The sequence below is a fragment of the Poecilia mexicana genome, unplaced genomic scaffold, assembly GCF_051168715.1.
Source record: "Poecilia mexicana isolate PSO_F unplaced genomic scaffold, ASM5116871v1 scaffold_7, whole genome shotgun sequence".
In the NCBI taxonomy this organism is placed as follows: Eukaryota; Metazoa; Chordata; class Actinopteri; order Cyprinodontiformes; family Poeciliidae; genus Poecilia; species Poecilia mexicana.
In genome coordinates this window covers 11,895,889-11,919,321 of record NW_028263376.1, presented here as the reverse complement: position 1 = coordinate 11,919,321, position 23,433 = coordinate 11,895,889, and the positions used below count along the sequence as shown (strand labels likewise).

At 41.7% G+C, this 23,433-nt stretch overlaps 1 protein-coding gene across 3 annotated transcripts in view; it reads right to left on the bottom strand.

The window, feature by feature from the left end:
• The window catches only part of rerea (arginine-glutamic acid dipeptide (RE) repeats a), a 181,554-nt gene that overhangs the window by 120,767 nt on the left and 37,354 nt on the right, over positions 1–23,433 (bottom strand). Inside the window, exon 1 of one of the 3 annotated variants that reach the window (XM_088007061.1) lies at positions 7,026–7,785. The exons of 1 other annotated variant lie outside the window; for it this stretch is intronic. The gene's annotated coding sequence lies outside the window, so the exon portion shown is untranslated. Of the gene's footprint in view, positions 1–7,025; positions 7,786–23,433 lie in introns of those variants that run through there. One more of the 3 variants, XM_088007059.1, reaches the window with a different exon arrangement.

The following is a 23,433-nucleotide window of genomic DNA, read 5'->3' as shown; positions in this document are numbered from 1 at the left end:
GAAACAAAATGGAGCACACATCATCTCTGCAAGCCTGGTTACACACAAGTGAGATCAATGGGCAAATTTATCAGCAAATATTACCATTCGCCGCCTGGCAAGTAATCATTAAGGAATGGCACTGATGAATTATTCATCGGCTAATGTATAATTCAGACTTAACAGCAGATTCTATGCATAAATAAAGCGGTGGTACATTTAAACACATTAAATGTTTACTTGATAAAATAGGATGTGAGCGAGCCGCGTGAATACTTCCCCCGGTGATGTCGTTTGATTGCCACTCTCCCGTGGATGCGGGGTTGAAAGGTTGACACCTGAATACCGGTTATGGAGACAGAATGTGTGATCTGAACCAAAACGGCCATCTGGGTGGGGTTCAGAGAGGAAGGGAGGGAGGGGGGAAAAAATATAGCCCACCCTGCATGGTTTTAAGTAAGTAAAACCATATTCATCATATTTGGTGAATAAAACCAAATATGACAGCCATGCAGTAATTTAATTTTCTGGCACATGATGATTTATGTTCTGTCACTATCTCCCTCAGACATCAGCAGTGTTTAACCCTCATATCGAGAACGGGAGGCTAAAAGGAGAGTCAATGGGGAGGAGAAAAAGTAGAGAAGCACCAATTAGGATTTTATAGATACCTTTTCTTTTCTTTTTTTTTTTTTTAAACCAAGAACATTTACACATGTAAAAAAAAAAAAATCAAATGTGTTTCAGGCTCTATAACATCAATAGCAGTTTAACAGAAGGTCAATAAATTATAAGATGTCCCGAACCTTTATCTATTTTTTATTCAACTTACAAAAATGTCTTTTATAGTTCATATGGCCGGCTGACGCATTGCTGATGCATCGACTTAGAATGGTGAATCTTCTTGGTTTTGATTCATGAATAGCCTTTGCTTCACAGTCCTGTTGAACCACGTGTTCTTCTACATCTAACTTTAGGCTTGCTTTCAGTCTTGCTGTCATTTTCCGTGTTTCCCACACATTGTGAGTTTTGTTCTTGATTTTTTTTTCTTTCCCTTACAATTCTGACAGCCCGTCTGCTTTGCTGTCTGAAGTTGATGCTATCAGACCTTTAACTTCATAAAATATAAGGGGAAGATCCCACACCCTAAAATGAAGCGAACCTGCTCTTATTAAGATTAAAATATCAAGATGCAGAACAGGTCGAAAGAAGACAAAAAGAAGTCATGTTGCATTTAATGAACAAGAAAAAACATCAGATTTTTCAGTATTTCAAATGTCAATCACTGCTCGGGTCAGATTAAGGGATTGACTGTTTCACAGGTACGTTTCTATAAGAAAAAAAAAAAACATCCAGGGATCTGATGGTGCTTAGAGCAGGTGGATCCACAGAGAACACTATTTATGACTGAATTAACAAGGACAGACACCCCCCACCCAACCCCCAACCCAACATGTGAGAAAACGGCCCTCTGATGGGCTCAGCTGCTTTAAACGTGTACAGACACAGATGATTGGAGAGGTGGTTTTCAATTACCCCAATTCCTAACTCTCCGCTTGCTCCTGAGGTTTATTTTAATTAAAGATATCGTCCCCCTCCTGCAAAATGGTCTGATTTTTCTATGAACACTGAAAGCTCCATTTCTGTAGTCACCCACCAGAGGGTACTGCCTCCTTAGCAGTTGCTACCATTGTTACCATGTCCATCTGTGGCTAAAGTGCTCTAAATGTCTCGATGGACTATTTGCAAGGACAATAGGTCACGAAGTGCAGAGAGAGCTTGTTCCATTTAGAGATGAAACCCGTATACAGTCTCAAAAAAAAAAAAAAAACTGAAGAGACTTCAACACCAGGGGTGAGTTTCTAGAAAGGGGGGGATGGATGGAAGTGGTGGAGACAATAGTATAGAGTCTCCTCAGTGATTCCCCACATGGCTTTTTGACAAAAACCAATCAATCTGGTTTTTGTTTATGATCTAAAAATAGACTTTTTAATGAGTCTATATGCTTTCATTCAGGTTGGATATTACGAAAAACAACAGCGTCGAGCCGTTGTAATTACGACGGACGACAACAGAGACATCCAGTCTATTACCCCAAATGGAAACGATAAAGACCCCGGCAGACTTTCTCATTAGGGAGAAAATGAGAAGAGGCCTGGCGACGCTGCATCAAATGCAACTCAGCGTTCTGCGATTCCTCACACGTTAGATCATTCTGTTTAAAACAACAACAACAACAACAACAACCTCAAAGTGTTACTCTGCCACCCAGCCGCTGCCTTCATCCAGACAAGGGGGAGGGAAGGAGGGGGGCATGGTGCAATCCCAGTGAGGGCCATCATGCGAGCAGATTAAATAATGTTTTTTCAATGCCCTGTCAAACATCGAGCCAACCTCTGCGGAGCCAGACAGCCGTTGCACGGCGTCACACTATGAAGCGTCTCTTCCCCTCCGCATGGTCAGAAACAGCCTCTTTGATCCTGATATCTCCTCTCTGATTCCTCAGAGGTGACACTTGTACGCGCGCCCCGTATGTGAGCTGCATGTTTACTTGCGCTCCGTACCTTGTCGGCGGCGAGGCTCGTGTTTGTGAAGCAGGGGTGACTCACGCCGCTGCTATGTTTCTCTCACTCCACCCCCCCACCCCCCCAACCCCACCACATCGGTTTACATGAATCAACAACGCCGACTGCGGACTCGGACCCCACCGATCAAATTCCACACTGGATTTAATTTCCCACAAAACGCTGGAGCGAAGCTCTGCAAATAGAGATGATTGAAATGATACAGACAGGGGGGAACGGATGTGTGTGTGTGTAAATTAAGATTTAGGCCGCCGTATTCTCCTCTGAAAGCCGCTGCACTGCGAAACACTCGGCACTCTCGAGCCATACAAATCCCACGGTGCAAAACAACTCAAACTCCTGTGTACGACTCCATTAAGAGGGCTGACCACTTCCTATTTCATTCAGTCCACAAGAAGTGAAACTAAATGGATATCCTAACCTCTGGGGGCGGGGGGGCTGCAGAGGAAGAGGATGCCATTTCTAAAATGAGTTCAGAAGGACAAGCTATGCAAGTTTTCCCATGTGGCAGGGCAGCCCGAGATTATGATTACATGTTATCCAGATGAAGCTGCAGCGGGAATGATTTCTGTCACACTGTTAAAGTGTTTTAAGATAGCAGAGATTAAGTCTTTTTAAAAAAAAAGAAACACGTGAGCTGGCAATAACGGCAGAAAATACATGCATTAGATTTTATTTCACTTGTATATAACTTTGTAAGAGTTCCCCGAATGCAGAAAACACACGTTAATGTGGAAACTTAAAAAAAACAAAAAAAAAACATGACATCATTGTGCTGCTTTCACACAGTCATTCAGCAGACGCCATTCAAAACTACATCTGGAAAGCAGCTAGCAGCATGTGTGTCAAATAAGCTGCTATCCAAACCAACATGGCTAAATAAATGTAATATATATATATATATATATATATATATATATATATAAAACGCTGTTGTTACTGTGATTAATCAGTGTTATTTCATACTACAGGCAGGTGGAATAATTATTGCTTTTCGGTTGTAAATAAGAGCGGTTAGATCATGCCCCGTTTACTTTTTGTGTTTTAAAAACCATTATGAGTAACTAGGGTCTTTTCACTCAAGCTCATCATCCAGTGAGAATCACGTTCTGGCAGACGCCTGCTCCAAACATTAAAACCAGCTGAAAGCATCATACATTACACACAATTTCCATTTATTTTGGTTTGGGCCCAACCAGTCCTATGATAGATGATGACTGATTAGCATCACTCATCACATCAACACAGTTACAAACAAACACTAGCAAACAGATAATATTAATTGCAGTGATATAACTTCTCCTTACACCAAATTATGAGTAGGACTTAAAATAACTTTAAAATTGTCAAATCTAAAAGACCTTATAAAAACGTCCCCATATTGCATGGTGCTGAGTTCCTCCTTTCTGTGCCTGAAAAATTCATTCAGAGAACGCACCAGACAAATTCACATCTATATGAATTTTAACGCTGTGTGAGCGCTCGCACGCTTAAACTGTGCGAGAAGTAGATGATCTTCTATTAACCTTCCACAGCCTGTAATGTCACATTTATTAATGAAGAGGTATCCCCAGGAAACCGAGGAATCGTCCAATCAGAAGCAAATAAAACAAACGTATACTGCAGATGGGAGGGATTAGTTCCCCCTGTTAGTAAAGCAACATCTAAGTTCATTAAACAGCAGGGATTTTGTTTTTATCTGCCCCACTGTCCACACACCACGTGGATTTAGTAGGTGATGATTATTTTGATCTGTTATTTCTTACATTTTTAATGGTTTCTTTCTTTTTCAATAAACATTTCAATATAATAAATTAGGTTGACACCATTTTTGTCAACCACGGATCTAGTAATTTCCTGTAATCCACCCATCGTCAAGACTCCAATACATAATTAATACCAGCAGGAGATGAGTTTTGAGTTATTTTGGCTTGATCAAAAGTCACAATCTGTCATAGTTCATAACAGTCTGAATACTGAACCACAGAGAGGAGTAAAATGATACACAAACGGTTCCAGTAAAAAACAGTTTTTTATGGTAACTGAAGAAGGCCGAGGTTGAAACGGGAAAGCCTGAGTACGCAGCAGTAGCACAGGTGCAAATTGATCTGGAGCCGTCACAGGCGCAGCGAGAAAAGCAAACGATGCCGTTTCCTACTTGGAAGCTCAGCTCAACAACACAGTGTGACGTGTTCTCATCCACATGACTCCGAAAAGGTGTGTAAACTACCAAGAAGAGGAAAGGCAGAGAATCCCAGCCTCTCACTGTCTTTATTGCACCATTCATCCCACTCAACCTGCATTACTCACATCTGAATCATCAACAGCAGAGGTCACCTCTCGGCTAATAAAGGAGCTTAAAAAAAAAAGAGAGAGAGAGAGAGAGAATAAAGTGGGAATAGAGGAGATTAGCTCCTAGCAATTAGCAGAGCTATATCCAAGCCCATTTAGTAGTGAGGCAAGAATTTAGGAAGCAGCCGTTTTATTTGAAAGAGTTAACCACTTCCTCTTGTCTTCATTTGAATCTCTGTCAGGTGGAAAGCTGTCTTTGTGCTCATGACTCCATACACAACATGGATCTGTTTGCAGTTATTTAGGTAAACAAGCCCACCTCCCTCTTCCCAGCGACCCGTAAACACCACATAAGCCGTCTTTTAGACAAATAACTGTAGACTGCGACTAAATCCTAAGCTCCTAAAACACACACCCAAGCACATACATACATCCATATCCCTCCAGCCAACCGTCCCCCTCCTCCCTCCTGCTCTGTTCAACAACAGACTAGGACCCCCACCATCACCAAGCACACACAAACAGAACGAGAGCTGCATGTGCTTATGCCAGAGTTCATAGCCTCTGGGGTTGAGAAGGGGAGAGGAGTGGAGGGGGGGAGCGGGGGGGTTCAAGTTAATTTGGCCCTTCAACAGTTTGGATCTTTTTGAAGCTGATCTCACACCCACACTTCCCTAGCCACATTAAAAAGAAAGAAACCGAGCTATTTTCCATCTTTACAGTGTTATGACACCAGAAAACTCAAATTGATAGTCCCATTCATTAAGAGGGGCCTCACCCTGGGTGGGGGAGGAACAGACAGCACTGTTGCTGCTGCCCTCCTTATTTTTCTTCCATTGCCGTTTTATTTACCTGGATGTGACTTGGGGACTTTCTTAAATCAACCACATATAGGCAGAAAAACAAAAAAAAATAATTGATTCAATATGCGAGAACATGCGTGCCCAATTAAATTTCAGGATCTGGCCGAAAAGTTTTATTTCAAAGGGAATGAGAGACGAGTGACTTTTAGTTCACTCTAAAGAAATGTGGTTATATGACTCCAGCAAACATTTACTAGCACAATCACTTTATTATTTTCGATTTAATGGTTTCTTTATAGTTACAAAAGTAGAGTCGGAAGGGATTATAAAACTATGCGCAGATAAAAATGAGCAACATTTAGATTTGGACGTTTTGTGGCAATGTTTTGATTGTTTATTTTGAGGAGGGTCATAACTTACAAGCATGTCCAAAATTATTCATTCTCCTTACAGATTGAGGTTTAAAATGATTTTTATGAAACAAAATACTTTGTTTCTGATTAGAAATGAGACGGATTCACCTATCATCAAAAAAATAACAGTTGAATTTAAAGTGTCAGTTTTGTTTTTATTAACATTCCAATTAGAAAAAGTCATATTTATACCCTTCTCAATTAGAAAAAGGAAAACCTTTCAGTGCCAATTAAACCCAGAGTTGTGCATGTTTCCACTGGTGTTTTAATTATTTAGCCTTAGCAATGAGCTCCAAGTCTTTGAGGTTGGAATTGTCTACTTGCCATCACCCTAATCTTTAGCTCCAATCACACATTCTCTTTGATTCAAGTCGGAACTCTCGCTGAGTCGCTCAAAAACGTTAATATTACACCCAGTCAGAAGAAACATTTTGGGTAAGTAAAACAAAAAACAAAAAAAAACAACATGACTAAACCTAAATCTGTCAGAGTGGGACTAATTCATTTTGTCTTTAACCTGCATTCGTGACCCCCAGTTTAATTTAACAGACTTTTAATACTTTGGTGAAACTGTTTTGACAACACTTTCTGCAAACATGCCTCCTTTAAAGTAGTCCTCAGGGCAGAGAGGTCGTCATGCTTACCTCATTCTCCACACAGCACAACCTATCAGTTATTAAAACGCTATTACAGAGCAGCCAGGTCACTGAGGGAGCTCCACAGTCTACAGCCAAGTTTTACAACAGTGCGGCCAACTTTCAGCTCCCCAGAGCACTCAAAACATTTGACTCCAGGTCACTCACGCTTCCTCCTCCGGGTATAAACAAATTTAGGAAACTTCTGACTGAAACTACAAGTGTTAACCCGGCTATCACCCACACATTGCTCCACCTTCCTCAAACAAAACTATCCTGCAATCATTTCTTTTTCTTTTCTTTTTTTTTTTAACTCACCCGCCAGTCTGCTGATTCTTGGGAGTCCCAAAGACCGCTGCAAACAAGTTGAAAAAAACAAAAAAAACAAACACGATCCTTGACCCGCGGAATATGGTAAAAATCCAAGAACCGGCGAAAGACAAGGGGAAGCTGGACACTTTGTGTGTTTTTAAATCCCGTGTTTAAAAAAAAAAAAAAAAAAAAAAAACGCAGCCCGCACGGGGGAGAAGGGGGGCTCAGGCAGGCGAGTAGTACTACTTGCTTCAACAAAAGACGGTTTCACTTCACTGATAGACTGCTCACGTCCGAAATAACCGAGGAAACGGGCGCTGCAACGCTAGCTCGGCCGCCCTCGGAGCCGCTCCTGCCGCCTTCGGCCGCGCTGTTGTCGCCGTCGATGATAGCGTCCACATGAAAAGTAGCACGGCGCTTGTTCCGAGCGGTAGGAAACCAGCGAGTTCTCCGTTAACAGGCTCTGCTTCCTTTTTCCACACACACACACACACACATACACTCACACCACACACACACTGCTTCCCCCCAGTCTGTTCTCCCTCTTTCCTACACACACACACACACTCTCCCTATCGCTCCCTTCGTCTCTGTATGCCCTCCTCCTCCTCCTTCGCCTCCACCACCTCCTCTTCAGCTGTTCAACAGACGCATCCACATGGCTGACCTAGTCTTTCTTTATCCACACACTAGTGAAGGAGAATCACACCGAATGCACTTTTGTTTAAAAAAAAAAATGGAGAAAAAGCGGAAAAGAAGCAGAGTGAAACAAAAACATGGAGTGGATTTAAAATAATCGTCGGGGACAAAAGGGGGTGGAGGTGAAGGTGGGGGGGGGAGGTGGACGTCAATGGGGCTGTTGATTGATGGGGAAGAAGGGCTGTGTGCAACTGCATGAGGCAAAGTGGCCTGGTCGACCATCATCATCATCATCAGCGGATCAATGATAACGCTTATGGGAATGTGACTGAAACACAAGGGCGAGACAAAGAGAGCCGTGAAAGCCTTAATAGATTATAATATGTTTCCCCCCCCCCCTGCACGGAAATGACGTGTTTTAATGTATAAATAACTGCATATCAGAGCAGGTCGCTGGTTTAAATCTGAAAACATTATTATATGCACCTCTGGGGGAAAACACACTGAGACGGAGGCGAGTGGATCAGGCTTGTGCATCTCATTTGCATTTTTGTACAATGAATTAATTAGTCACCCCACCCATTAAAAAGGCAGGAACAAGCAGGGATGATGATGTGACTATAGTTCATTAGCCATATTTGGGAGGCTGATTTTAACAGCCTGCACTTCACGTTGGATTTTGATCACACTTATTTTCCAGTCTTTGTGCTGCTTTTGTTTTACGGCAGCCAGGCAGCCAGCAGCGGTTCTGGGTGAGAACCTTCTACCACGCCCTAAAAATAATAACCTGCGAGACATTAGGTGTTATGGTTTACGATACAGGTAGCTCAACTAGTCTGCCACTTTAGATTCCATCTGTAGTGTCAACAGCAAGTCAAGGTATATCATCTTTTCCTGCAGTTATGACAATATTTACAGTGTGTGAAACAGAGGGGAGCATCAACTCTAAATTGATTGGACAAGCCGTAAAAGGAAGTGACCTTTTTTTTTTTTGTTGTTGCTGCTGCTGCCGAGTGTCTGTGCCGCCCCCCAGGCCATGGCACCCTGGGAAGTGAGCTACGTCGTCCAACAATAAAGAGATAAAACTGTTCAAATCTCACATAATATATTCAATATATCTGTATTATTTTCTGAAATCTTGGATTACACACAACGACCAGTTATTATGATTTCCATTTGGTACAGTTGACTAATGAAATGTAAAGGACTATGGAAAATCATCAAACTGTAATGGTTTTGGGGGAGAGATATCAAATTATTAGATTCACATTTTCTTACAGTAAAGTAGGAAATGTTATAATCCTACGTAACTCATAGGTTGTCAAAGTGGGTATGAAGTAACATGCTAAACAAAATCTAAAGCTATCAAAAACCAAATGTAATAGGTTTAAGGGATCGGCTCAACTTTCTTCTCGACCATGATATTAATGATTTAAAAAAAAAACCATAACTTTGGTAATTAAACAGATTTTAACTGTAGATAATTGTGTGAAAACTGTATTACAACCCATTTATTTTGCTTGGGTCAGACAGCTGTATAGAAATAAAAGATTAGGACACCTGATCGGACCTTTAACAACTCTAAGCAACCTTTTTATGGTAGATGTTATTTGTTGTTGGAATCATTCAACGATATTTTCCGATACTGTTTAATGATGAAATTGCTTTTAAGTCATCAGGTGTCAAACATCGTACCAATAATCCCAAGCTCCACTTAAAGAAGTCCACTGCAAAAAATACTAAATGGTGAAGGGGCAAAAAGATCAGAACGGCAGACTATCAACAACTCCAGATTGTTTCGACTTTGTAATAAGAACTCTCGCCACACATGTAGAAGTGAGAGCGGCAAAACAAAGATGGCCTCTCTTAACTTATAAATTAAAAGGATAATTTTCATTAAACCAAGCTAGTAGCTTGACACATTTTCATCGTCTTAAGCGTGATATTGGATCGCTGTCAGAATCCAATTAACTAAAGCAAATAGTCTGGTGCTGTGGGCTCTTTTTTTTTTTTTTGCACTAAGCCAAACAGGGGCAGCAGGAGAGATGGGCAGTGAGGATCAATAGAAATTGAGTTGAGGACGGGATGGAGGGAGGGAGGGGGCTTCATTGTGCTACAAACCACGTTGGGTCGTCTTTGCTTTAGCAGCGCTGGGGGTGGTAAGGCTTCTGCTGTGTGCTGCTAAAACCTCCCTCCAGCTCTACGGGCAAAATGTCCAGAGAAGTCGTACTGCCCCCCCCCCCAACCTTCACACAGTAACCCAACACCGCAGCAGCCGTTGCACCTCCCTTATCACAGTATGTATACATTTCACAAGGTCAACGTTTATGATATTTACTCCCACCCACACACAGTTTGGACACCGTTCCTCGGCTACACAACCATTCGAAGGCTTCGAGGCTGATAAGGAGGTGCAAATGCACATCCATCTCGACTTCTAATGCACGACTTGACAGTTTACCACCAAATGTTTAAAGAAGAAGAGTCAAACGCCAGCGTTTACAGGACAACGCGAGACACTCGCCGAGCTCGGGGCATCAGCGAAGCGCGCCGAGTGCTGCGAATCCTCTCTGAGGGCTATGCACGGCAAAGCTGGATTGGCTGGAGGGGGAGGCTTCCCTTCCCTAGCAGATGAGATCCCATTATCAGGCAGACGAGAACTCCACCTCCAGGATTTCACAGCTCCTCTGTTTATCACATGGCTCTGTCAAGTTGGGCACCATTAACCGATAATGAAAGAAGACAACCGGTGCAGTTACAAGCAAAGCACTCCACATTCTACAGGCCTAAGCATGTATCAGGGAAGCTGACTGTGTCTATTCAATTCTGCTCTGCATTCAAACAGGCCATCACAATACCTTTTTTTTTTCTTCCCCCTGAGCACCTTCTTCTACAGCTATTGTGCTTCAGATCCTGACAGAATAAAAATGCTACTAACCTGCTCTCTGTTCTGAATTCAAGGGAAATTAAATCCAACAGGGCTGTGAGCTCTTTGGAGAAAGGAAAATACTTTTCTCATCAGTTTAAAAAGAACGCTTCCCTTTAAGAGGAAATAACCGCACGGGTAGATGCATCGTGAAAAGCGCAGGTAAATTAATCCACAGTTCTGTCAAAAAGCATTTGCCCATTTGCATATGTATTTTACTATTTGTTTCAGCTCAGGTCATCAAATGCATTTCGATGGCAGAGAACGTTAACCTGAATGTACACAAAACTGTACATTTTTAGGCCTGACCTGTAGAATGGAGAAACCAGAACTTGTCCGACCAAATGTTAAAAATAATAATAAAAAATTTAAAAAAAACTCACAAAGAAGCACACCATGCATCGATCTAAAGACATGATGAGAAACACAGTCATTGGGATCCGTTAGTCTGGAAATAGTTACAAGACCAGAGAACCACATGGAGAGTCGTTATCCACTCAGAGAAAACATGGAACCTCACAAAGAAGAGACAAAATAATTTTAAGAGTGAATTAGCGACTGCGGGCCTAATTGATCTCAGATCAAGTTTATTATTGAGCAATAAGACGAATAGATTTGGCAAAAATGTCCTCTACGAAAGAGTTTAAAGGTCAAAAACTACTGCTGAACATATAGGCTTATATTAAATTTACTGAAAAACATATTGATAACCGAGATTTTTGGGGGACATAATCTGCAAATTGGCCGCCAGTTAAACATAACGATGGCAGTGTGAAGATCTGGAGCTGATTTGCTTCTTCAAGATGTAGATGAATTGCTGTAATTCAATTGTTAGGTTTAGGGAGAAACTACTTGTCACATAGGCACAAGTTGGTTAAATAGCTTTTTCCCCCTTCATAAGTGAAATAATCATTTGGAAAACCACTGGTTGAATTTACTCAGTTATCACTTATTACAATGAAAAATGTAATCAAGGCAAAGAAAACAACAAAACCCCAACTATCCCCATACCTTGTCTGTCTAATCCTTCCACACCTCATGTGCCCTTGCAGACACGTAAACTCATTAAAAATGGATACTTGGTTGACACAAACGATTTGCTTTAGTCTGATTTCTCGACGGAGGAGGAAGAAGAAAAAAAAAAAAAAAAAAAAAAACCCACACAGGTCACTTAGAGGAGGCAAATGGAGCAAGCATGGGAGCCAACAGTAAAAGTGCTCAGCAATACAAATAAGTCAGCCAGTAGCTGAAACAACAGGGGGAGAGAAAAAAAAAAGTGACACGGATGACTGAGCCAAAACTGAGAGGAGAGAGACTTGGCAAGCCTCGGAGGACTCGGCCTCTTAAGCACTCGTATCTAGTAAGTTAATTTAATACATTCACCGGGGTGAGTGGACGAGTTAATGTGAAGAGGGGTTTGGGAGAGGACAAGAGACTTGTAAACCAAAAAGCGGGTTAGGTTTGATGGTGGTGCTTGGTAGTAGGTGAGGGAGGTTGTAAGTCAGTAGCTCAAGTTTAACACATGACTAAATCTCTAAAGTGTAACACGCTCACCTCCCTGGTGCAGAAATATCATAAAAAGCGGGGGGGAAATGACTGTGCTCGATTGGACTTCATGCAGGCATTATCTGAAGCAGCCTCTCTTCTTGTATTAGGAGTAGGAACAGTGGTTTTCCAGATGGGGGCTTTAAAGCAGCCACACGTACTATATCCATAAAGAACAAAGGCTCTGTGTGAGCGCTGTTAGAAGTTACTGTTCCTCATACGCCGTCCCTCCCCTTTCTCTTGCTGGCAGGCAAGACCGACTTCAAATCATTCGTTGCCCTTTTTAGCCTTCACAGAACCTTAAAGGGAGCACTTTACAAGTTGGGGGGGGGGGAATCTGAGGGAAAAATAGGCCTCAACACGACTAATTAAAACAAGACAGTTTGCCTGGAGGGGGTCGGGAGAAAAGGGGAAACTATAAAACAATCCTATTCAATTCCTCAGAAAGTTACTCAAGGAAATCACTCAAGGAAGTGTTTGCTTAATTTATTCTTTAAGGACTTTTCATAAATCTGCCGAAATGTTTTTCACGATTCACAAACACGAACCTTAATTTCATTGGGGTTTTATTTTGATAAGACTCATGCAAAGAAGCACATAATTGTGAAGTGGAATGACAAAAACACATGCTTTCCACAGGTTTTTTTTTTTTTTTTTTACAGATAAACATTTAAAGGATATGGTCTGCATGTGGGTTAAGCCCCCTATGAGTCTGTACGGATCACATTTTGCTGTAATTGCAGCTGTGAGGGATACATATTCAAGGTTTCGCCCTGAAGCCTTGCTAAGCCCGGTGGTTGGGTGCTAGGGCAGTCATTTATCTAGCAGCCTGTTGTGCTTTTGAGTTAAAAAATGTTTAAAGTTGACAGGAAATTTGGAAATATCACTTGATAATTATGTGTTATTGAAAAATTGGAAGATTAATACCTGAAGCCCAACTGTAAGGTCTTAAGAAATACAGACATTTTAAAAAGACTTAAATAAATAAGCAACACTCAGCCTGGTGGGGGCACAAGAGAAGCCTGGTGGCCTGCCAGGCTTACAATACCCTGAGGGAAACCCTGAAATTTCTACCAGCTTTGCCACATCTAGACAGTGACATTTTTCAAACTTTTTTTTTTTTTTGCAAAATATTTGAAACTCTGTCAAATTGGAAGATGAAGTGTTTCGAAATCCCTGGTAACAAAATCATCCCCACAGCACTCAGTTCTGGCTGAGTAATTAAAGGTTTTATTAATTCATTTTTGCATTTAGTGGTGTACCAAACAAACAAACCCCAATGTTTTCAAATATAATTAGTCAAACTCTAAACATTCGGTCTTGGTTTTCGGAAACACCAGCCTCGAGTCCAAGCCTGTCTTCTTGCCCCTCTTCCATGCAAACCCAGATTTATGGACTTTATGCATATACTTTAAACAGATTCCTTCCATTTAACTGCTGTGGGTTAAACATTGTGTTGGTTTACCAAATAAAATCCCAACAAAGTACAATGAAGTCTCTGGTTGTAACATGAAAATGTGGAAAAAGTTCAAAGCCTATAAATGCATTTGGAAGACATTGGTATCACTTAAGCACAAATTTAAAGAAAGCATAGCAATATCCTCTCATCAAAGACCCAACCTGTGAGAACAAAGACGCGCTATCCAAACATATTCTGAGCGAGCTGCTACCGAGCAAGCCTTTATTTGCCGTCATTAACACAGCAGTAAAAATGCAAGCGAAGCTGAGGAATAGTGTTTCACTTTAAGGCAATCAGTGCAAGGTCTACCGTCACATAGCTATCTTGTTTACATAGCTATTCACAGTCACATTTGGCAGCTCCGCAACGCTGAAAACCAAGACACTTGTAGGCTACATATGTCTAATCTCTTTGCCAAGCTACACAAGCTACTCAGGAGAGTAAAACTCAAACGCAGCTGCCATTTTGTCATCTAGAGTTTGTTTTTCTTTTTTTTTTTTAAAGTAAACCTTACTCCAGATGGACGCAGCTGCCACCGCGAGATAAATTGATCGAAAACCCTTTTCTTCCAAAACACAACAAAGCCTTAGCGTAATATAATGAGACTACGACACCTATACGGGGAACAAGATTTTCCTAAAGCCCTACAGTTTTAAAAAAGATCTGGCTTGCGAGACGGAAGCTGTAAAAAGCTTAAAAGAAATGAGCAGAATGAGTTGCAAACAAATGCACACATGGATTACTTCAGATAGTGTTTCCCTAAAGCCCCTGATTTTCCACAGACATTCTCTCACATGGACTGTCTGTGTGCTGATTCTCCAGGCCAAACAGGGCCTCATTCATCAGAATAAAAGAGCAGTTCAGCTTGCTGTAGCTGCACAGAGAGAACAGGCTCCGAGGAATGAGACTGTATGTACTTCCAGGAGGCCCAAACGAAGAGAGACAGACGGGGCGCTGCGGTGCAAAGGAGGAAGTTTACATTTCGGGCAAGTCCTTTTTGTGAACAAAGACACGAGCAGGATAAACAAACAGTACATGTGTCTGAGTCCGGCGAAGGAAGAAGAAGAAGAAAAAAAAAAAAATCCTCTGCTTGTACAGAAGCACAGTGATTAAGCGTGGTCGGGCGTTATCTAAGCATATGAGGGCCTGAAAGCATGAGACAGAGTGGCAGTTGGGGTGTGTAAGTATTGTGTGGTTACTGTCTCCGGGCTAATGCACTCAGATAACCACTGACTGCTCCATTTCACACAAGGCACAAAGTGGTCTCACCTCCACACGCTGCCACCCTGTGGACAGAGAGCGGGGGTGCAGCTTTGTTCAATTTGGGGTGACGGGGGAGTACGGGGGGGCTGAGGCTGAAAGACACAACATTACCTCCACACACAACAATCCTTGATGTGTGTAGGTTCAGTGTTGTGTCCTTTTTCTGTTTTACCGCAGATTTTTATTCAGCAATCACTTCCTCTCTGCTCACGCTGCTAACAAAGTAGAAATATAGTTCACAGACGGTGATGATCAACGAGTCATGAGTGGTTCAAGACACATTTTTTACACCTTGGAATATTTTCCACCTCACATTATTCACCCTTCTCCCTTTCTACGACTTTTATTCCAGCGGTCTCCAACTCCAATCGTCCAGCGCCGCTGTCCTGCAGCTTTTGGTTGCATCCCTGCTCCAACGCACCTGAATCCAATGAATGGTTAATTACCAGGCCCTTTGCAAAACACTGCTGACATGCCAAGGAGGTAATTCAGGTTTTTGGTTCAGGTGTGTTGAAAAGCAGGGATGAATCCAAAAGGTGCAGGACAGCGGCTCTGGAGGACTGGAGTTGGAGGCCGCTGCTCTGGACGGTTCCAGGCTCTCCAGAGCGCTTCGTTCGCTACAGCTAAAGGCTGAATACAAAAACCGGCATGGATTTATGGTAAATATTTTTACAGTAGATAGAAAAACCTGAAAAAAAAACAGGAAGGAAAAAAGGAAGTAGCTTAGTAAGGAAAGAGGGAATTAAGTGAGGAAGGAAAGAAAGAAACGGGACCAACTGGGGCATAAAAAAACAGGAGCAAAGGACAGAGAAAAGGAAATATTGAAGGCTGGAAGCAGGGAAGGAAGCAATGAATAAACAAAGAATGAAGTGAGGCCAGAAGTAATAAGGAAGGGTGAAAGGAAGAAACTAAAGACAGAAGAAAGGAACAAAGAAATTAACTAATGAAGTAAATTCGTAATAAAAAAAAAGGACAGGGAGGATTAAAACAAGGACGAAAGGAGAAGTTGGAGGAAAAAAAAGAGGAAGCCATGGAAGGGTATGAAGGAGTGAGGAAGAAAAGGTTAAAACAAGGATGAGGAAGTAGATTATTGCTATCAATAAAATAAAATAAATCTGATTAAATGCATGAAATTACTCTTTTTTTTATTTATTTACTTGGTGTCCTGAAGAATCCCATTACAAAGCAGGTAATGGATCAGTCTTTGTGTTTGTGTGGCTCTGTTAAAGTGGCGTTCAGTCAATCCAGTTACCTAAAAACGAACGGAAAGCTCTGAAAATCCTCACTTTGCACGTGATCACAATAAACGCCACACACAACAGAAGTAAGTAGCAGAGAGGAGGAATGAAGCGGGGAAAAGGAAGGCACACCGCTTTTAAACAATCAGCTAGGGAGTCAATTTCCAGAGTTTTCCAGGCTGCATTCGAACCCTGATGAATAAGAGCGGCGTAATCTGATAGACAGACGTACGGGCTCAGCGTGTCAGCACTGGATGCAGCGAGAAACCGAGAGAAAGGATGTGGAGGCAGCAGACAGTCACAGTGCTGAGGCTGCATCAGAAGATTAGACTGTTTTTTTTTTTTTTTCTGCAGGTCCGAATGGCTAAACTGCAAGTCTGTGTGCAGTCAGAGCAGACAGTTTGGAGATCAGCACTGGGGTCAAGAGGAGCCACTTAGCTGTGCTTTGGCCTTCCAACCCTGACAGCGTTCAGAATCAACTATTACACTGAGGGAGTAGATAGGGGGGGTGAAGCTTGGCAGGCGTATGGCAGCAGGAGGCAACTACATTTTGTAATTCATGATGGCTTTACTTACAACTTTGCAGACTTCAAAGCAGGACTAATGGGATCAGTAGGAAGGTGGTAAGATCACTCCTTAGCCAGAATCTTCCTTATATTAGTGAGCGGCACTGGCACTGATCCCAGTTAAACATCCTCTAAAAAAAAAAAAAAAAACCTGCCAGACTGAAGTGGCAACCTTATTTGAGCCACAACCGATCCAACTCCTGACCGCCTCATTAATTAGCACATTTGGGTTATTATGAGATTAAATGGGATTTGCAAATAAGGCCACCCAGACACTTGGGTATGACTGAAAAGGAGAATCTTGAAATCAAAGGAATGAATTTTATTTTGGATTAGATGATGATGATGACATGGCAAATTGACGCCTACGCGCCTGCTAGCTCTCGTCTTTTATTGTCTAGACAGAAATAAACTAAGAGAAAAATCTACTATGACCACACAGACTTGCTACTCAAGAGTAACTGAGCGGCAGCTTTCTGTGAAGTCCTCGCAAATACGTCCATACCAAGTATCAGACGTGAAAGACGGCCTGTGTTTGCAGAGGGAGTGTTTTTTTTTTTTTTTTAAAGAGAAAGCAGCCCGGTGAAGTGAGTGGGTGAGAAACAGAAGAGCGCTGTTTATTTTACATATTGTGTGGGGAAAAGCTGCATCGTAGCTGCCTCTCTAGAACATAAACAGTGTGGCATTTCCACAGGAGGCTTGGGTGCGACATTAGATCCTGCTCATGAAACACGGACGGAGGGAGACGAACGGATGGGCTGAGGAAGGAAACGGAAAGAAAAGGAACGAATGTCTCTCTGTTCCTGCACACGTCAGCAGCAGGAGGGCAGGGATGCGCGGAGGCCACGGCGAGCCAATTACCGAACTCATTAAGTAACCTGCTAGCCGGCTTTGAAACTCAGCCTCATCTGCATTGTGGCTGGGTCCTCAAGCTGCTGCTGCAGAAATTTCAGATATGTGCTGGTGTTATCAAAGCACTTTCCTGCCTCCAAAATACAAACCGGGAAGGGAGGGAAATAATCAAACGGGAAGTTAGCAAGTAATAAATAAAACTGTAGCAAAAAAATGAGGCCGGTGTGGAAGAGTGTGCATTTCATTTGGATTTCGTGACTCACTAACAAAGCGTATTGTGTGCTGAAGCGGAAGCAAAAATACGAGAAGGATTTCAAACAAGCTTTAGCAATATCAATCGAATTGGATGGAGAGCATCTCCAAAGTCTGAACTAGGTCAGACTTTAACTGGGCCACTCTATAAAGCAAACTAAATGAGTGACAGGCTTCCCTGAGGAAAAGCATCCCCAAAGCATGGTGCTGCCAACACCATGTTTCACATTAGGGACGGTGTATTCTGTATGCCAGTGGAGGATTATGAGTGTTGGAGAAAATCTTTGATTTTGGTCTCATCTGACTGGGTAAAGAGGACTTCTCATGGATTTATTCCACTGTCGACTGTTCCTTTTTCTTTTTTTTTCTTTTTTTTTTTACGCCACTATTCTATCAACACCAGATTTGCGGATCGAACAGCTGCCTCCCTCTTCACATTAAGTCGGACGTATATCAAAAAGTTCTGACTTAAACTCGTCAGATCTTCCTCCACATGTTCACCGTGTCCAGTACATGACTTGTGGCAGACTCCAAATGGGTGTGCTTATGGCCTTTATTTTTTTTTCTTTCCACCACACAATGCACTGCTCTGTGTTCGTGGAGCCCTGGGGGGTCCAAAGTGCAGCTCGGGGGCCATTTGCGGCTTTTGGAATGGTTTTCTGTGGTCCCTGGACGCAGTTTAGGAATGGTACAAATGGTACTCGAGCAAATGGAGCTGATCCAAATGGAAACTTTTTGTCTGAGATTTTCAATCACAAATTTACAGTTTTGTAAATGGAAAATGTTATGTACAAGACAAAGTGTTTTTCTTCTATTATCCACTTTTTTTTTTTGCTTTTATTTTAATGACACAGTACTTTTTACTAAAAACTGACATAGGCGCACCCAACAACTAAGGCAGGCTAAATACATACCATAAGTGTTTTCAAAGATAGTTCTCTTATTTTGTTGCTAGGAGCAGACGAACAAAAACAGTATCTACATGAACATAATAGAAAATATTCAAAATATTAGGAAACTGTACAACTTTCTTTTATTAAGCCTAAGGTTTGAGAACATTTTTCTTTTCTTCTTTGTGTCATTTCAATATTGCATGCCAATTTGGTGCTGAGCAGGTAAAAAAAAAAAAAAAAAAAAAAAGATTCACAACAAAAATGTTAAATGAATAAAACAAAAAAAAAAAGATGGCCTCTGAGTGCTTTCAACTTGGCGATTTTGTCCCAGTCAAATCAATTCGGAGGCCACTGGCTCATTAAAAATGGAAATGGTAGTTGTACCATGACAAAATGTTCAAACGCTGCAAATACTTCTGCAAGGTATCGTCATTAATAGATGCATAAACATAAAGAAGACCAGATAAAAAATCTAAAAAACACAAATTAGCATGTACACGAGAATTTGGACATGCTAATTTTTCCATGACTGAAAAATTAGCATGTGCAATTTTTTTTGCATTCCAAAGGAGTGTTTGGGAATAAATATGCAGCGTTCAACAATAATATTGCAAGTTGGCATATTATCCTGTTATTGTGCAGCCCTGGTTGGGACAGAGCAAAAAGCCTCACATCAGTCATTGCCTCTGCATCAAGAGCCATTGTTCTCCAATCCTGACTGCATTCAGGTCCTACCTCGCTGTCAGGCTGCATCCAAACGACTATTGACACAATGACAGTCTGCAAGAGAAATACTGGAGCAGGAAAAAAAAAAAAAAAAAAACCATGAACGATGTGCAAATGGAACAAACAAGGTGAGAACAGACTGACAGTAGAGGTGTATGGCTGGGTGAAGACGGCTGGCATATTCTGCAAAGACTGTAGCAGCGGAACGTCACTAAGATGCACGAAAAAAAAAATACATATATCACAACACAGCCACATTCACAGTGTCATTTTCAATAAGGAAACTGCGAGCTGCTATTCAGAGCCTGAACTCTTCTACCTGTTCTCAATAAACCTCTGGATACACACAGATACAGGCACCTGCAACACACACTGTAACAGACACACACACTCACTTTTCCCCCCACCCCTGAACCTCCCCCATTATCCCATGAGCTCTCTCTTCTCTGCCTCGCTCTACAAGAGCTTGGAAATAAAAACATCACAGCTCTGCCTCGGAGCACTTGTTCAATAACATTGACATTTCACATTTCACATTCAGCATCCGCACACTGAGAGATTCCCTGCATTTACTCTCTTTAACTGGCAGAAACAAAGAGCACACGCTCACGCACGCGCAACCGGTACGTGTTACTGTAAGCAATTTCAGACACGGCAAAGATGAGGATGTCAATGTTTGTGCAACTCGGTCCTGAATGTGAGCCCGTAATCACGCAACAATGCCATAATTGGATTGGAAAAGACTCGCAGCTTGATTTTAGCAAATATTTACAAGTCAGCTTCGTTTGATCGTCATCATCTGAAGTCCCAGAAATGCGTTTTCAAACAGCAGCAGACGGGTTCAGGCTCATCTGTATCACCACCGTGCACCGATATCTGCATGTAATGTTTCCCCCCCGTTATCGAAAAGACAGTAACACTAGGAATACGCATTTCATAAAGCTCTCACCAGATGCCAAATTTCTCTTTAAAAAAATATAAAATCTCTGTCCTACTTTCAAGATCAACTGATTTTTTTTGTTTGTTTACAGTCCAATAAAACATCAAACTCTGAAAAACAGCCTAAAGTTAGAGCCGTGTTTCCCTGCAAAACTGAAAATCTTCAAAAACAGAAAAATCCTCCAGGTTATGAGACGACAGTATACCAATAAACCACAACTAAAGAGTCCTTTATTCCTGTAATAGACAGGCCACGCTTGAAAATATAATGTGCACCATTCAACTAAGTTTTCTTTTTTTTTCCCCCACAGGACAGATAAAAATAAATAACTGTTCGCCAAGTAATATTTGAGAGGAAAAATCCCTGATGACTTTAGGCCTTTAGGTCACCCATTGACTGCAGGAAGATAGGTACCAGTCCTGCAGAGGGAACGGGGATTGCTGAGTCTTTAAAAGCTCCAAAAGTCAAATAAAGCTCATACTATGATTTAAAGAAATGGTCTGGTCATCTACAACAATATATTCATTCACCCTTTTTTTTTTTTTTTTTGCAAACCTTGCCTTTTTGCTGGCAGATACTTCTTACTTCTCTTCTCATTTTTTTTCTCTGGAGCGTGGAGAAGACAACTCAGAGGCTGGCTTTGGATTTGTAGGGTCAGCAGTTAGTAAGGCTCCTCTTCTGCTTTTTTTTTAAACTGTTGTACACTGATGGCGTCTTTGTAGGCTTCGTTAACTCTTTGTATCCATCCAGCTGATCACGGACCAAGCGAACTGGTTAGCCATACTGGAGTAGACAGCCTTTCTAATAATTAAAAAGCAAATGATTCTAAAACTAAAAATAACTTGTCACAACATTAGTGTTCCAGAATCTGTGCAAGAAGCTAAAGATTAGGGTGATGACAATGAGGCCTTCTGAGTTCAAGCAAAGGCTGAGTGGGAGTAAATAAACATGGATTGTTGCAACACCGAAGAGGTTTCCATTCGTTGTTGACGAAGGTATAGAACGGCTTTCAAAATGCCATTTTAATTACAAATTAAACAATTAAAAGCTTCCAAATGTTGCTGCTGGGTGCATCTTGAGCATCAGTCTACACATTAATTCAAAACAGCAAACAAATGCATCATTGCTGTAGATAACATGCCTTTATCCCAGCATTGGTAGAAATAATTGTTGCTATTCTTTTCCAAAGACAAAAAAATAAATAAAAAATTTGATCCCGTTTTAAATTCTTGTAATTTTTTTGTGTAAATAATGTGAAGCAGCTGCATTTTTTTGCTCAAGGTCGTCATGCCCCGAGGATCTTACGCCAACTTTCAAGCAGCCAACAAAGCGGGTTATACAATACTGTTGTCTAACATTTAAAGGAAATAAATAGAACAACCGCCCAGATACACCATCAACACCTTATCCAACTGGTGTCTTTAGATGTAACCGTGCTGCTCTTTCCAGAGTTTTTACGTAACAGTGGCCGTCTGAGTGCAATATGTAACCTGCTGTGGGCCACCTACTGTCAGGGCTGAATGGAGTCACCAGGTGCAGCCTCACCTGGGTGACTGAGCAGGGACATCTGTTTGACAGCATTAGCGCCATAAGAGCCCAGCCATAACCACAGATTAAATGGCAGCAAATCTGAGGATTAGGTCCATGCATGAATAGCCAACATCGATTTTCCGATCTCTTCAGCAACTCTTGGGATTTCCACAGTGATGGACAATGTGGCCAGAAAGGAAAACTCAGCAACAACACGCTAGGTGTCATCTTTCTCCCAGTTATTTTGTTGTGTTTTTTTTTAAACCAAACCATCTCTGCTATAATCTGCTCATGTCTCAGTCTACTGGCTGTATCCAAACAACACGAGACACACAACATCATTGCTTTAGGTAATGCCCATCCAGCCTCTCCCACAAGTCACAACAAGAGACACTAAAGCAAACTCAAGAGGCCTAGAAACGTCCGCTCCGATCTTACGGTACGGATGCTCATGTGAGAGGGAGATTACTGTTGTGCTCCGTAAGTTGAGGTTTATCATTTGTGAGCGGTTTGGGCAGATGTGGATGATGACACAGACAAACTGGCCTTTCCCTTCTTTAGCTGCCTCATCTCTGCCTAAACAGATGAATATGGCCTCCCGGCCCCTCCCGACTGTAGTTTACTCATTTCCCCACTGTGACCTTTTTTGGCACGGCAATCGTCCAAATCCTTTCGCTCCAACCCTAATTCGCTTTGACCGCCGCAGCCCCTCGATGCTGGCCGACATCAAAGGGGAAGCGTTTTGCTGTCGTGACGTCAGCCCAACCCCTCAGTGTCTCTGGTTGGCTGCCACATGTTTGGTGCTAATGCTGCTATTTGAAACACAAGGTTAACAATGTGCAAGCCCTCTGCAGCCAAACATGGAAGGGAAAAATAAAAAAAATAAAAAATTAGATCTAGTTGCAAGTACGCTCTCATTGGAAGATGCAAGGCGTGTTTGAATATGACTCATGATTCATGAGTTTTCCACAGGGAACATTGTTAGACTAAAACACTGGATATGAAACTGTACACACCCCTGATAAAATAGGCCGTTATAAAGTCTTTACAACCTTTTTCCACTGTCACTTAATGTGATACATCCTGCACAAACAAAACTGAAAAGAACTATTAGGGAGAAAAATGTAGCGAAATGACAAAAACCTAGTGCACACCCATAAACAGATGTTTTACATGAACCAGCTTTTGATCCAACAGACCAGGGGTGCCCAAACTTTTTGAGCGCAAGATCTACTTTTTCTCTCACCAGCCGCCTCCGATCTACCTCATGACACAAAGACATAAAAATTGCAAACTAAACTCTATTGACTTATTTTATATGTGAATATACATCAGTTATAGCAGAAATAATAAAAACAGTTGATCAGCATCACCCATCTTGATCTGACAATGTACCGTTATTACTGTTAGGATACCACAGATTTTCTGCCTGATCTAGTTCGCTACTACAATATTACAAAACTTTAATCTTGGTGTAATAAAGCCATTTTTGTTGGCTTGGACTTGTAATGCTGAAGTCTAACATTTCTCTTCATCTTTCCAGCAGACATTTGTTATACATATTGGGTACAGTGGGTTTCTTTTC